This window comes from Struthio camelus, chromosome 3 (assembly GCF_040807025.1).
Source record: "Struthio camelus isolate bStrCam1 chromosome 3, bStrCam1.hap1, whole genome shotgun sequence".
Taxonomy (NCBI): Eukaryota; Metazoa; Chordata; class Aves; order Struthioniformes; family Struthionidae; genus Struthio; species Struthio camelus.
The window spans coordinates 108,511,123-108,527,309 of record NC_090944.1 but is presented as its reverse complement, the minus strand read 5'-3'; the positions used below and the strand labels follow the sequence as shown (position 1 = coordinate 108,527,309).

General features: G+C 44.0%; 1 long non-coding RNA gene across 1 annotated transcript in view; it reads left to right on the top strand.

The window, feature by feature from the left end:
- Positions 1–16,187, top strand: part of LOC104144984 (uncharacterized) — a 30,971-nt gene that overhangs the window by 2,614 nt on the left and 12,170 nt on the right. Inside the window, exons 5-6 of the long non-coding RNA XR_011140378.1 lie at positions 1,407–1,449; positions 4,563–4,630. This is a non-coding gene — a long non-coding RNA (uncharacterized lncRNA). The remainder of the gene's footprint in view (positions 1–1,406; positions 1,450–4,562; positions 4,631–16,187) is intronic.

Below are 16,187 nucleotides of genomic sequence, written 5' to 3'. Positions count from 1 at the left end.
TTTCATTAGCTACAAGACTGCGAGCGTTTCCTTTTATACATACAGTGCTCATACGGTGTAGCTTTGGGTGCAGGGCACCTCAGCCTTACTGCAGTTCTAATAACAGCCTAGAAAGTTGTTTACCTTTCTCCAGGCATCTGGAGAAGTCTTTGTGGTTTCCTAGCTTTAGATGCACAACCAGCTCACAGGCTACATAGTGAATGCAATGTGAGACTCATCCTTGTTTATACTCTTTTTTTTCCACCCCCCTCTTTATGTTCTCCTCTGCTTGGTTGTTTTCTACCCGTTTTCTCTGAGGCTGGTGAATTCAGTGTTGCATGCGATGGAGCTGTATATTCTGCCAATCTGTGGCAAGTTGTTGCTCCTAGCCAAAGTAATGGTCAAAAAGCAACTGCCGTGCTGGGCAGTCCACGCTTCCACTGCTCTTGCTTTGGTAGGAGGCAGAAAACATTTCAGAAGAGCAGAGACTTTCTGCGTGTGCCCTTGGGCTTGGTGCGCGCAAGGCCTGGTCCAATGAGCCCCTTGACCGTGAGCAGCTTCTGCAGCCTCTCCAATTCTGTCTGATAACTGTAACTGCAAAAATTGTGGAATAGTCCATGCTGGCGTATTATTCTCCATGCTACAGAAAGAAAAATTAAGCTGCAAAATGACTAAGTGCCTTTTCAAAGAGCACAAAATGAATCAGTGAATGAACAACAGAACCCGGCCGTCCTAGGCCCCCCTTCTCGCTACAGAACAATGCCTCTTTCCCTATATCGAGATGTATACGTGCAGCATACGTTGCATACAAAATTAATGTGGTTCAGAAGAAACTGGTATATTAATATTTATATTGTAATGATTCCACTGTCCTCTATGCTCTGTAAATAGCAGCACCACAACAATGTGAATTATTCCTTTTATGCAGAACCCCGTCCAGCGAAGTAGCTTGTCAATGCCAAATAAAATTTCTGCACAAAAGTTTGACAGCTACATTCATTGTATATGTCAATCAAAGAGCCCTAAAGGCTTTATTATCATTGTACAATGTCTGAACAATCTGCTGGTCCAATATGCCACGAAGTTATTTTCTCACTACTTTTTTCATTTAAAAAATAAATAGCCACCCATAACTTTTGTCAAACAGTCTGAGAGAACTGCATGAGTAACAAAGAAATTTTAGATTTTCTTGGGTGTCTGTGGTCTGGAGGCTTTCCAGTCTTAACTTACCACGTTATGCTAACGTATCACAACGCTTATGGTAGATGAGATCTGATCAGAAACACAGAACATACAAATTAAATTGCAGCATAAACAACAGAGCAGGCTGAGACTATAAAGACGGCACAGTAGGTTAGAAAGGAACAAGTTATGTTAAAGAGAAGTGAACTTAACCATTTAACCCTCTTTTTCTCTGATTTTTCCAGGTGTCATACGTTCCTGCTCCTTTGTCCCAGTTCTCCCATCAAGGTCAGGATCAGCCTTTTAAATGGTCACGGGTTGTTTTCTGAAATGTAGTTTCTTTGATAAGGTCTTGCTCTAAATAGCCTGGCCATAGAACTGGCCATAGAACTGAGTTTTCCGTTCAATTTTTTCTAGCACCGCCTCTTTACCGAACACATCAAAACACAGATGCCTCTTATCACTTAATTTGTCATAATTGATGTGGGGGGAAGCACGAGAGCACGGCCGTCTCCCACGGTGGGAAAAGGGCTCTGGATGCTGCTGCGGCCGGGCTGCGCTGGGCAGCACGCCCCCGCTCTGCGGCCAGGGCAGTGCCAGGGCCAAGCGCTGCTGCAGCGCAGGGTTTGCCCCTTTTTGAGGGCATAAATGTCAGCTGTGTTAATCCTCTGGACCCTTCCAGCGAAGTGTAAGATAGCCACGAGAGGGAGCTTACACAGCTCTGGAAACATCCCGAACAGCAGCTGATCCTGCAGAGTTAACTCTTCCTGCGCTGCCAGTTGCTGCCCTGCTTTCTCCCAGGCTCTTTTTCTCCTGGGGATCATGCCAGCATCACCAGGGACGTGCTTCTGCTTGACAGTGCTGTCGAAAAGGAGAGCAGGAAAGTTAACGTGTGAGTTCATCAATTGGTGTCGCCCTTGCTGACAAAATACGGTATTGTAGTCTTGTGCCATTGCACGATGACTGGCCCTATCGAATCAGACTTATGAGGGCTTTGTAACTTGAGCAACTTTAATTTACACTGACCTGGAGCCTAAATTAAATTTCCCAGTTCAACATATTTTGGAGGCTGGTTACTTCTTTTAAGTTGCCAGGTTTGCTCTTAGTGTGCATTGGTACATGGCTAGGCTTTCAGACACGGGTTACAGATACCGCAGGAGTAGTGAAAGCTCCGAGCTGTGCTCCCTGAGCGCTCTTCTGGTCGCACCTCTCCGATGGGGCTTCACTGGCTTCTCGTGGGATGAGGTGCTGCTTTTGCCATGTGCTAAAGCTTTTTCTGAGCATTTTTCAGTTGTTGACCTGAATAGGTTAGAGTAGTTCTGCTCTCACGTTTTGGAACGGATCAAGGGGGTGTTTAGAGGGGATGCTCTTCTGGAGGGGATGCATAGCACAGGAATGCTGGTCATGACAATTAATACTTATACAGGAAAGGCATGGTGCAGATATGGAAAAATGGAATTGTGTTGTTAATTCACGTGCTGAGGGAGCTGTGCTGTCCAGCTGAAAGCTCCGGGTGAGATTTCTCTGAGGCTCTTTGTTTGCTGTTGCATCATAGGAATGTGCAGCACAGGCAAAGTTAGAGATGATTTTGTAATCCACAAACTCCACAAGTAATCTAAATAGTCCAAGGCTGGATTTCTTCCTAGAAATCTGCGGAAAGGAGGAATTTTATCAGTCCACATAGGAATTCTGAATTGGTAGGTCAAGTAGGGCTTCTCTGAGAGAGACGGGTGGGATCATGTCCTTGAGGATGACAACCGTGCTCAAGGGTCCTGGTACCATGTCTCTAGTGCAGGTCCATAATGCTAATGCATTTATTGGTGGACGCTAACCTGGGAGTTCTTCATGGTACACAGGAGCTAAATGGACAGACCAACGTTTTTGACAGATAACGCTGAAAATGTTTGTTGGTTTTGGTGTGGTCTCACCATATACCTACATACACTCCATACACTACCGTCCACTCTTTTGGAGGCCTCGCTCAAAACCTTTTTGTTTATGTTTTTAATAAGCACCGCTGGGGTGGCAGTGGGATAGAAATCTTTCAGCACAATTGCTTTGTGGCAAGCACCAAAAGTTGTGCAACAGAGTGGCTGTCACCTGTGACAGTGCTGAGAGTCAAAACAGCGGCTATCTTCCATTTCAGTTTTGCAAAACTGAAATCAATTGAGCAAAATTAGGTGATGCTGACGGGACATATTCTGTAAGCAGGATGGGCTGTACTCGTCTCGCTCTTCCACCTCTGGCCAAGGACAGAGACTTCATAGTGTGCAGGTGCAACAGCAAAGACATTGCGAACGTTATTCCTCTTGTGGCAGGTCGAGGAGCTCCAGTTACCATGCTTGGTGCTGTACAAACATAGGATGAACCTATCCCAGTTCGAAAGTGTCAGCCATGAGCGTCACTCTTTAGTTTGTGCCTTCCGCCTCCAAAGTGAACCCTCCTGAAGGAAGCGGGCGGATGTGTCAAGGCACACGAGGATGGCGGGAGGCAGAGCCCCGGCTCCTTCACTTCACTGTGTGCAGGAGAGCTGTGACTCCCTGGGGCTGCACCCACTGCACCCATCACTTTACTGTCTGGCTTCACTGCCTTTGTGGGAAAAAACGTTATCACCCTCTGCTCTGATAATTGCTCACACTTCTGCGCCCAAATACTTCAGCTGTAAACTTTTAGCAGAAAATACGTACTGCTGCTGGAAGGACTGCTTTTGCGGTGAGGAACTATTTTCCATTGTCTCTCGCTTTTAGTTGTGTGGAACTGTTGTCGTATTTTTTCAATGTTTAATGTGACCTAATTGTGCATTTCCACTGTCTGGGAGAATAAGCTGTTCTAGTGTGACTGTTGCACTGAAACTGGTGCCATTCTGAAGCCTTTCCTCCGTTTGCAGCTGGAAGTGAGACACAAGTTCCTTGATTTTGCTGTATCAGCCCAGCAAAACGTTGCGTGGCTGTGTATGCAGCCAACTGCTTTACATTATGCCTGGTAATGGACTGTCAATTTTCAAAAGAAATATAACCTCCAGCTCTCTAATTTGTTGTAGAAAAAAAAAAGAACTGTTTCTAATAATGCTCATTTTTACTTGGCACATTTGGTTTTAAGCAGATGGAGGTAATGGGTTGACTTAGAGGACAAAAGACAAAGCAAGATGAGGAAAAGTGCACAAAAGGCTGCAGTGTTAGAGTAGGAACAGGAGCTTTTGATACTGAGGCCTTGGTCCTGGCCCCTTCTAGCATTTTTTTTAAGTTAGCTTTGTGAAACTGCAACCTGCCAACTTCTCTCCTCCCGTGAGGAGCATGTGAGTCTGTACATCCTTTTGAAGCCTTCCTTGGACTGAGCTTGAAAACAGGCCTTCATAAATCACCTGTGTGGGCAATGGCACTGAACAGGCTTTTATCTTCCAGGCAAGCTGAAACCAAGCTTCTGCTGTTGATTTCTGGAACACAGACACTACAGCCCTGGAAGACAAATGGTAAGTTACAAAATAGGGATCAGGATAATTTTTTTATATTAGCAGCTTATCCAGCTGTCCTGGAAAGGGTTAGAAATTAGTCCTAAAAAAATAACTCTGCAATAGCTGTTAATGAAAGTTCTTCTGTTGTACCCTTAATTATTTATATGCATCAGGAAATAAATGCATCATGTTCACCGTCCAGCCAGGAGAAAGAATGAAAATAATCTGATACAATCTGTATGTACAAACTTGCACTTTGAGTAAATTAAGTTGGAAATTCCAAGACTTAAAAATTAGGAAATATCGGAAATATGCTTCTTATCCTTCTGCATGTTCCTGATGACAGAGTCTCCTGTTACAGGGTCACATACTTGCTTCCCACCTCCCCCTGGGGTACTCCCACCACACAGCCCTGCACAAGAGGTTGCTCAAGGAATGAATCAGAGCTGTGTAATGAGAGAGACATCACTGCCGGCCGGCCCCCTGCGGCAAACTCCAAGCGAGGCAGGGGCTGTGGAAGCACGGCAGAGGCCTCACCGATTTACATAGCTGGACCGTGGTCGTTCCCGGCTACAGGTTTCCTGGGTGCTGCAGATTAAGTCCCTTAAGCCAAACTTATTAGTTCAAAGTACAGATGACATTACAGAAGAAGCCAGGGCTCCCTCTTAGGTTCAGAAACCTCTATTGCACGAGGTGTGCTAGAAGAAGCGGTCCCTGCCTGGAGGGGGATCTATGAGGAAACTTGGAGGAAACATGACCTGCCACGTCCTCAGGGAAATGAGCCTTGCAGCAGCTCGTTGCATGGAAGCGGGTATTGTCAGGTCACTTGCATGCATCATCCTCCAGGCACGTTTCCTCAGAGCGTGGTGCACTGAGTCACTGACACGTCCCTGGGACTCATGCTCATCCACAGTTCATCTACCACGTTGTAGCAAAGCTTAGAGGCTGCAGCAGATATTGAAGTCCCTTTGTATCAGGCATCATATATAAAAGAGCTAATCCCCACCTCAAAATAACACCATCTAAACAAGCTGCTGTTACGCTATATCAAGGCACACTTTAAGATATTCATCAATCTCGAGCTGAATGTGAAGTGCCAGGATACAGAACTGGGTATTATCCATTTTAAAAGGTATCTGGATGTTGACAATCTACATGGTTTCACTTGAGGGTCTTGCAGTGCTCAAATCAGTGTTTCCACCTTGGCAAACCCAAGTTTGGAGCGTTTTTGAGATGTTCTAGTGCAGAGAGAAGGCATCTCCAGAGGTCGCAGCTGCAGAGACACAAACACCGGAGGGAGGTCCCTGCCAGAGGATGCCAGCGCTCCCCTTTCCCAGCTGCCAGTGCTGCTGATCCAAGTGAGCTGCAAAGGCGAGCGCCCCGCTCTTTGCTGAGACTAGAAGAGCAGGGAAAGGTAATTGCTAGGTCATGTCACTAAGTGTTTTGTTCTCAACTGAATCAAACGCTATCAGCTCCAAACTTACAGTGATAAAGACAGAAACTTCAAAACCAAAAATGTGCATTTCATAACAGAGATACCGAGTAGAAGAGAAGGGCCTTTGGGGGATTAGAATAGAGATTAGTCCACCTCGTGTCTCTGGAGCTGGATGCACGCCCGTAGTTGCGGTTCTGAATTGCTTCTTAAGCTGGAAGGCATGTGGAAGGGAAATTGCAAAATATCAGATCTTGCAGGATTTCTGACATTTGAAGCTAGCCATGTTGCAAGACTTTGGCACTGTCAAGACTTAGTCTTCTTTTTAAAGTGAAGACTTAGCCTTAGCTCTAAAATAAGCCTAACGATTAATTTGAACTGCATCTTTACAAGCACCTCTCCCGACCGCTACAGCAATGCCCTTTAGAACAGCTGAAATAAAAAGTATTCAGTATTATTTAAAAATTGCAAAAGCAATGTGCATCCCTAGTATTGAAATACAGTACAGTCTCTCCAGACCCTGTGTGTGCAAAGAGCTTATTGGAGCTTTGAAAGCATCTCTAATGCAGAGAAGGTGCCTGTTACACAAGCGTGAACCGTGGTCAGCACGGGCTGTTCCTGCATAAACCTGCTTTGCCTGTTAATAACACAACAAAGTTGAATTCGTGTTTCCTAAAACTTCTCTTTGTGCCATAATTTTCCCACAGCTTGTGTCTTATACTGCTTCTTGTTGAAATGCAGATATTTACAGGTGCATTGTGGTGGCATAGTGATTTTTTTTTTAATACTTTTGTGAGAAGGCTCTGTTGGTGGCTTCCTGTGATGTAGTTCATGTCACGCTGCATTATAATTCAAAGTAAAAGACCTGGAAGATTATGTAGTTAAGCATTCAAACATTAGGGTATGTCAGACTGAAAGGAGTCAAAGTAAGTTCTGACCTGTGTACATTCACTCCCCTGTGTTGTATCCTACAGCGCAGTCTGCAGCTACGCAGTGCGCAGGGGAGAGCCGTGACGTGTGTCGGTGTCGCTGCACTGCAGCCAACTTAGCCCCGCACCTTGTGGCAAGGGTCTATTGAACATGTGCAAACTGTGATTTTTTTTTTTTCCCCCACAAGGTCATAGCCCAGTCAGATCTGGGAGACTGTCTATGGGGATGCCAAAAAGCCCTCTCCTCACTGTGGCAGCCTTTGCCAAATTCCAGTCCCAGACTTCAATATTCAGGAGGCAATAGATCTGCTCTTCAAACAAAAGGGGTTTGACTTCTTAAACCTGGGCACAACAGTGCATTTCAGAATCTCATTCTGGTGAGGACTGAGATATCTCAGTTGGTTATGTGAAAATATCTAATTGCATCAGAAAGAGTATAAAAAAAATCAGGTGTATCTTGACAAAGTTATAAGCAGCTGGAAATAGGAGAATGTAATGGGACATATCAGGCAACGTTTCATAATAGGTGTCCCTATCACTATCTGTAATAATCCTTTCATTCAATCAGTTGGTTGAATGCCACCATATCATCTCTCAAACTCTATTATATTTTAGCTATTCAGTGCTCAGAAGGTCAAGTGCTGAATGAGTTTAGAGGTGCAAATCTGGTGGTTGCAGCCTGCTCCCATCAATACTGTATGTTTTGCAGAGCCTCAGCTTTGCATGCCTGCTAAGGCTTTGACTAAGATTAGTTTGGTTCAGAAAACCAGCCCTATGCAACAGATCTCTTAAACACAGAATTAATTTCTCATAGGCTGACTTACCCTGTTGAGCCTTTAAGCTAAAGCTGTGTTTTCTTGCATTCTTCAGTTTATTTTAGCAGGTACTCACTAAATGTTCCCATGCTGTAATATTAGAATGAAATTTAGAATTTTGCTCAACATGGACACAAGTGTGCTTTTGCTTTTGTTTTCCTGCTTTGAGTATTTACAGCTTCTCGGGCCTTTTTGAACTAGGTGTTGCATACAAAATGATTATGTTCTGTTTAATCTATTTCTGTAGGAAAAAGAACGTATTTTCCTACATATTACAGAGTGTTATGATGCAGAGGACAGTTTATTTCTAGATGTACTTCTTCTAATTTTTTTAGTGCCATCAGTCTTGTCCTGTGTTATTAGGACAGTGATTTTCAACACTGCCCACTCTTAGTTGTAAAGCAGTGAGATCACTTCATTTTTCACTTCGTGGGAAGGTTTACGTTTGCAAATCTTTTCCTGATGTGAGATGGACCAAACCCAAAAAGCTTCCTAAATCCTGCTAATTACATAATGTATAATGGAAATGGTTTCTTTTAAAAAACTTGAAATGCGATGTTTTTATTTTTACTGTATTTCGTAGAAATTTTTAAAAAATGTTTTCAGAATAGAAAATAGAATGTTCCGTTGTAGAAAGGTTGAAATGGAGCACGTTAATCTTATTAAGACGGTCCTTTTTATCAACCTATAAACTGAATTTTTTTGCAAAGCTGTAACATTTCACTTTCAGCTGATCAGCAATTTCCAGCAATTTGCGACAGCTCTAGACAGTTACCATAGAAGTTTCTTGTCAAACAAACAAACCTGTAGGGCTTCGCAAACAGCAAGCTGTAAAAAGTACTCTTTCTTCATCATTCCTTTTCTTCTGTGTATGAGTGTTTCAGCTGATCAGCGTCCGTGTCCAAAATGTGCTTTATCAATAATATAAGACAGTGTCCTGAAAGAGGTGATTTCTTTCCATCCCTCTTACTGCTGAATGGGCCTCATGCGAAATCTTGCTCAAACTTATTTTGAGCTGTTATGGATAGAACATAACATAGAGAATTGAGCTGCATTTTAACAAACAGTTGTGTTTTATGAAAATAATGCTGTCTGAAACTGGATAACAGATTCAGGAGCCTTCACTGGGCATCCAGCAAGATGTAACTTTGTCATCGTAAAGAAACTGCTCAGGAATAACTCAGAACATGCTCTCAGAGCTTGGATAGTATAACTATTAATTCCTAAAAGGGAAAAAATTGTCTCTCTTCTGTGCTCTGACCATATCTTTGAACCGTTTAATAAGAATTCTTTACCTCACCCTGATATGCATGTATGTATTTTAAGAGTGAGATAGAAAGCACAGCAATCAGCTGACTAATGTAGGGCAATTAAAATGAGTCAAGACTGAGCACATCCCTCGATCCTGTGTGCGCCTCATGGTTGCTTCCAGCTGTTGCATGTCTTGAGCAGTGCTGTGGAATTACGGGGAAGGGGAGGAAAGGCATGGCCTGGTTCAGCTATGGGTTTTTTACGGCTGTCAGGCTTTCCTCATTTGTCCTTTTTAACTGCATTACTTAAAAAGGTCTTTATTATCTAGTTGTTCTGGCTTCTAAGATAACGGTACTTTTAGTTCATTGATTAAGACCTTTTTTCAGCAAAGCCTTCCAGCATGTTTTACCCCAAACCATGCAGAAAGTCATAATCTGAAGTGACTATCTTACCCGTATGCTGGAAAGATTTTTTTTTTTTAAGAAGAGAACTTCCTTTTGGAAAGACCTTCCATCTCTTGCCAGTCTTTCCACACTGAAATCAAAGAGGAGTATTGGCATCGTGAGAAGTTTGTTTGTTTGGTTTGTTTGTTGCTGTAACATCGGAGATCTGGATCTTGTAGGAATGCCTCTCTGTGCATGGGTCTGACTGAAACACCCCAAAAATCATTCTTGCCACTGAACAAACCAAAAATGATACCACTCTTCCACACTCCACTGTTCTGCTTTATGAAGTGTGTCATATCAAACGAATGTGTTTTACAGAGAGCTTGGATCTGAGCTTTGCCTGCATCTGTAGTATTCACACAGGACGTGTAGTGTTCCCACTTCTTGTCAAAAGAGCTACTCTTATAGGGGAAAACGATCTTTCCTCCTCTATAACCTTAACAAAGCTTGCAGTATTCCTTCAGAGCAAAATATGCATGTCATCTGGAAGCAATTACTCCTTTAAAAATCACTTCTGTGAGTCAACATTGAAAATGCACTCAGCACTGAAAATGAAAACTAATAAACACTGAAATTTCCAGTTATCCCACAATCTGAATGACCCACATTGAAACAAAGTCATTTCTAGAAAACCTGAGCAGAATAGGCACAAAGCCGGCCAAAGCTGTCCAGGCTGTGCTGAGACAAAGAAATAATGTTTGTGTGAAATCAGATGGCCAGAATAGAGGCGATTACAAGAAACCAGGTCACGCTAACAGACCTTGCACATCAAGAAACATCGTGTATGAAATAACTGAGCATAGACTTTGCGGACTTAGAGACAAATCTTATTTTTCAGTCGATATGACACATGGTGATCTCGCCCTTTTAAAACGGTCTACTGTAGGATCGCCATGAGGATGGAAAGCCTACAGTGGAAACTTGTGTGTCTGGGGTCTACCGGGCACCGGCGCTCTGGGGGGTGCACTGTACCCTGCTGATCTTTGCTGATGGAGTGGGTCTCAGGGGGTTTCTAAAAAGGGAAGATGGTGAAGCAGAGCCTGAGTGTTTTAGGTTTCACCAGAAGTTGCCTTCAGCCTTTTTTCCTGAAATACGGAAGGTGGCTGGGAGCTGGTTTCTCTTCCCTTGGGAGCCCTGAGGTGTCCTCTCATACAGCTGTGGACCTCAAGGGTCTGCCCGAGGAGACAGTGCCGGGAGTGCGGTTTGAGGCTGTGATGGAGCATGTCCCCCCTTACTGGCTGTAAATGCGACTTGTGTTCAGACTGGATTTTATACCTCAAAAAGCAAAACCGCTTGTAGGAGTCTTTCCAAGACTTCACATGATATAACAATTCTGTGAAGGCATTTCCAGCTGGTATTACATTTAGGTGTGTTATCATAAATTCAGCAAAGCATAATGTACTAGAAATAGAGAGCAGCCTTCTTGACTCGTCTCTTGGGGCTGACCAGAAATCCTCAGGTGGTATAAAATCAAAACAATCAGATCTTCACCAAGTCCTGTACCACCACCCAGAAAGGGTAGAAAGGTGCTTCAGAGGTGCAATACTACCCGGCATTGCCATCAGGGGAGGCGGGAGAGACCCATTCCTGCCCCACGCAAGGCTTAACGGACCAGGGGGTATTCGCAGAGGCTGAGCTCATGTAGCTGCAGCCTGGCTTTATGAGACATGAGCTGGGCAGTTCTCATGCATGGACAGGACTCCATGAGCAGCAGTTAGCATGATTTCTAGATAGATTATTTTATTTAATAACCAGGGAAGAATATGGGACCTTAGCAGGCCATCATTAGCCTAGTTTCCTAAAGAAATATAGGTTTATCTGATTACGCAGTGTCAGTCTATCTTCTGGTCACACTTGAAACAAGAGGAAAATATTACATTCCTGCAAGTATTATGAAAACAAGTGCCAGAGGGGAGGAGAGAGACTCAAGTGTGAGCTCAGTGGTGTTTGAAGGCAGTAAGTTTTAAGTTCCTAACCTCCTGGTACCCTCTGCTAGCTGAAAAATAGCTGAAAGCAAAAGACATGTATGTTAACATGCATCCTAAGCAGCAGCTGACTTGATATGGATATGCTGGGTCAAAAAAGCACAAAAATATTGTCATTAGGGTGTGAGTGGTAATGCTTGGTAATTTGAGCACGCTCTACGTCCATCTTTTAGTTTCTGGATGCGCAGATGCTAAGGCAATGCTAGCAGACTGAAAAGTTTTCCTGCCCTCCAACTAGAAGGGAAAATGGGGAGGGATACGCAGGTACAGGAATGCTCCTTTGCGAAATGCAGATACATCACGGCAAAAAGGAGCGAAACCATCCCACAGAGTAGTTGTCCCTGTAACTCCCAATGAGCAGGGTTTTCATGCACACAGCTCTTCTGAAATTTCTTGGCTCTTGACCTTCTTTTTGTATGTCATTTCCCTGACTCCCCACCGTGATGCTTGCTATGAGTAAACATCTGCCTTTACCCTTCCCCTCTCCCCCCGTTCACATCCATGTTTCCCTAAAACGTGGTGCAAACCTCTCCTCACCTCTGCTTGCCACCCCTTCGGGGTGCTGTGTACCTGCTACCAGCTATTGACAGCAAACTACTTCCCTCCCCAAGCACTTTCAGCAGAGCCCTCTGCGTATCAACACAGTCGTAATCGCACTCAGGGTAATTTCCACAGGATTCATTTAAATAGATTAGCTTGCGTATTGTATGTTTTTAGGACAAAGCTGTTGGGGATCAGCAACCCCAAACCTGCTGTCAGCCCATCACTGTTCTCAGAGTGCATCTACTTGTAATGCACTTAAGATGTTTGTCTCAGGTATGTTTGTTTATGTGCAGATGTCACAGTTGTGCCTCACCCAGCCTGAGGCATGTTCTAGGTTGAAATATGCCAGTGGCCACCAAAGAGAAAAGGGAGAATTTTGCCCCTCACTGGGGCAAAGAATTGTAGATTAGCTAGTCAAATATGGGTGATGGCCCCTTGTCCAACCAAGAAATATTTTCGTCTTGAAGGAAGTGGTGCACCTTTTAATTAGGAAGAATGGCCTGGATAAGGGGGGAATAGATTTAGGTAAAATTAAATCTGTCTGGATATCCTAAAAAAAAAAAAAACTTCAGAGGAGAACAGACTGTTAAAGCTAACACGCTGCATACGGAAGCAAATGGATAAGCTGAGAAAAGCTCCCCAAGAGGTCCTAGGAGCTGTGACCTGAGATGGCAAATAGGCAGGGAAAAAGAGCTACACGGTAGCTGTTTAAACACCCTCTCTCATTTTACCTAAGATGGGAATAATATTTATTGTCAAGGGCTGCAGGAAACTCAACTGCTTAATGGTCAGGCAGATCTTTGGGTACCTACAGTTCTCCAGAAGGAGAACTAGGTGGTAGTGCTGATGAACATATTTGTGCTGATAAACATTGTGCCCAATTTGCATGCCAGCTGGATCAGCTACTTACTTGCTATTCTTTTTGCAACCATAATTTTTATCATAAATATTTTCCAGACGTACATCAGTAGCTCATATCGCTTGGCTGGCAAGTCTAAGACAAGTTTGTCTTAGTAAGCCAGACGGTTTGTATAAAACAAGCTGACTCTGTACCCTATAAAGTGGTCATTTCCTGTTTCTTTTGATTCTCTGATCTCTTTCTTACTACCTACAGTACATCTGCTTGCAAATTATGGCGAGCAAGAATGTTATAACTCCACAGGCATTAACAGAGGAAATAGTGTTTTGCTAGCTTGCGAGTATTTTCAGCATTGTACTTCTTTCTAGTGGAAAACTATTTTTGAAATAACTTCAGGTTTGCTGGGTTTGGAAGGGAGACGTTTCGATCCCAGTTCTTAATCTTGAAACTACAGTTTGCAGCTGCAGTAAAACATGGTGTTGAAATGTAGGTGTCACGCTGCATTGCACTTTTATGTGGAGGTAATCCGTCAGTGAAGGAGAACAACTCCTGTGATTACAGGTTTGTGACCCATGCAGGCAAAGGGAACAAAAAGCAATACGGGGACTTGAGGGTAAGGGAAAGGTGATAAAGAAAGACAGGATTGCAGAGCAAGAAAAGCATGGGGGGAGGAACGGAGCTGATGTGCAGAAAGAGGGAGGAGGAAGGAACAGAAAAATAGAAAGATGTTAAAGCAGCAAAAAAAGTACTTTTTGCATTGCAGCCCTCTAAGAAGCCAGAGCAGGGCCCTGCTGGGCTGGGCACTGTTGAACATATTGCAGGTGACAGTCCTGGGGCCGAAACTTGTGCTAGGAGAAGTGAGGCAAAGGGATGGCAAGAGGGACTGCTGTTCGACCTCTTTGGGGGAAGGCTGAGGAGGAGATCGCAGGGAAAGGGCAGGGGAGGCATTTTGCCAGCCTGTCTGACTCTCACGCTCACAGTGAAATCAGTGACCAGAGCACGGATCAGGATAGGATTTCTTCCTCACCTCAGGGTAGCAGGGAGTTTTTTGTTGTTCTTAGCAGCCTGGAGCAAGGCTAGCCTCTTCAGATCATCTCAGCATTTCCACCCGATATTTGTTATATGCAGTTAAAGAGCATGATGTGGCTTGGGAGGAGAGCAGGAGGCACAGATTTTTGGGGGGATTTGCCTATGTTTTCTGTATGTTCGGTGGTTACCTGAGAAAGTCTCCAATGGTTTCTCCCCACCCTGAGCCATGGCTTGTGTGAAGGCACCCTGAAGGATGGGGTGCCTTCACCATGGGGTGAAGAGCCTCATTCACTGGGCTCTAGCGGTTGTGCAGGAAAGGGAGGATTTCATTTCAGCCTTACTAAGCAGTTGGTTCACTGGCATATCTGAGAGCTAAACTCCAAACTTTGGGATTTTTTTACCTTTAAAACTTTTAAAAGTACAAAAAGAGTAGAGAAGTGGGAAGTGTACTGAAGTCCTTGCAGATTCTTATCTGGTGGAGACTGGGCCAGATTACCTTGTACTCCAGTTCGTTTTCATTGCGCATATTGCTGTAAGGTCACGTTAAGAAGTCCTCTAAGGGACAGAGTCTGCTGACATGAGAGCAGAGCATCGTCCTTACTCTCACCGCCTTACTGTCAACAGGGTGCAATGACCCTCCAACAACAAAAGGCTCTTAAACTCTACATTTTGAGTGCAGGTGGATCACAAATACGGACTCTCTGAAAAGACTTTTAGAGCCAGCACTGTGGTCCAAGCAATAGCCCTGAAGGTAGCGCAGGCACCATGGTGATTGCACTATAGGCATTCTTCACAGTTCCTCTTTGTGCTGCAGCCCAGAGCTTGGGGTCTGTAGTCAGCTACTCCCTGCCTTGCGTTAAGGGAAGTCCAGACACAAGAGGAATAAAGACCTTTGAACTGTCTGATAGATAACTTCCCCAAAGGACAGATCCTACTAGGTTTTGGCTTTAGCAGTCGCTGAGATCCAGAGTTCATGGCTTTCATTCTTTGGAAGAGAGATGAAAGAGATGAACAGTTCTGCATTTCAGTTCAAGGACTGATGGCACCTGGTTGTTATCTCTGGCACACAGTGGGTCCCAGGGAATGAATAACTCTTATATGATCCTCAGTAATCGTATTTTTCCTTGTCTAGCTTTGGCATTCACTAGATGGATGTATAGATGTTTAAGCACAGGCTTGCCGGTTGTCTCTGAAGAGGGCTTTTCACCCATATTCTGGGAGAGGAGAGAGGATATACCCATGTCCCTCCATTGACAGCAGAGGAAACCTGAAGGACTTTCTTAGAATAAGGAGATAGCTAAAGCTACCTGAGATGAACGATTCTTCCTCCTCTCCTACTTTTCCTTAGGATCTCTGTAGAAGCCTATTTTGGACTACAGACTCAGATGCAGAGTAGTGAGCCCAGCTGGCAGGGGAAGCCTTAAAGCAGCATAAGTACTTCTGTTGTATAATTGCATTCTGCCATGATCTGAACAGGGAGGAGACACAGGGAAGCTGTGCAAGCATACACCTCCAGCCAGTGATACAAGGTGGATGACGTGCTGGGTTGTACCAAAGGAGTGACAATGCTGGTGTCTTTGACTAGGTTGGTTTGAACATGCTGAACAGTAGTGTCTTCATTCTTGAATCCCTTTGCTATGCAAATGACTGATTAAAATGAAAGAAACTGCTTGCAATCTTGCAATCTGCAAAATGCTGTAGCAGCAATTTGTTTCGGGTGGCTAAATTCACTTGTTTAGTGTTCTTGGCCAAGCTGACTTTTCTTACTGCCCCAACTAGAACTGGACAACCCTTACTCATCTCTGTTGATCCTTCACACTGCCAATGCTCACTAAGGATCCTGTTTTCAAATCTGCTCCATTTTTCCTTCAACAACGACATAAAAGTCTGATATTAAATGAAGACTTGTCCCCCACCCAGCTATTCTCACCTCTGCATTGTGGTAAGAATAGCTAGTACGGAGCTGAGCTCTTTTCAAAATCCTGCTGCTTATTTTGATGCCCAGACTGGGGGCTATGCTCTTCCAGAAATGTTGACAGTCTGCTGTGTGACTACATTGTGTAGCTGTAAAGAGTTACCTTATGAAAGTTATTCTTTCTGGCCCAAGCTCTGTCTCAGTACAACAGGAGATCATTTTAATACTGTTTACGGTCAGTTTCTCCAAGATTATCACTTATATCACTTTCACATACACTTTGTGTGGATAAGCAGTGATGAAAGAATTTGCTTTATTTTGGTGTCCTGACCTAAGTGATTCACTCAAATAATCTGATGGCACCTAGAGGA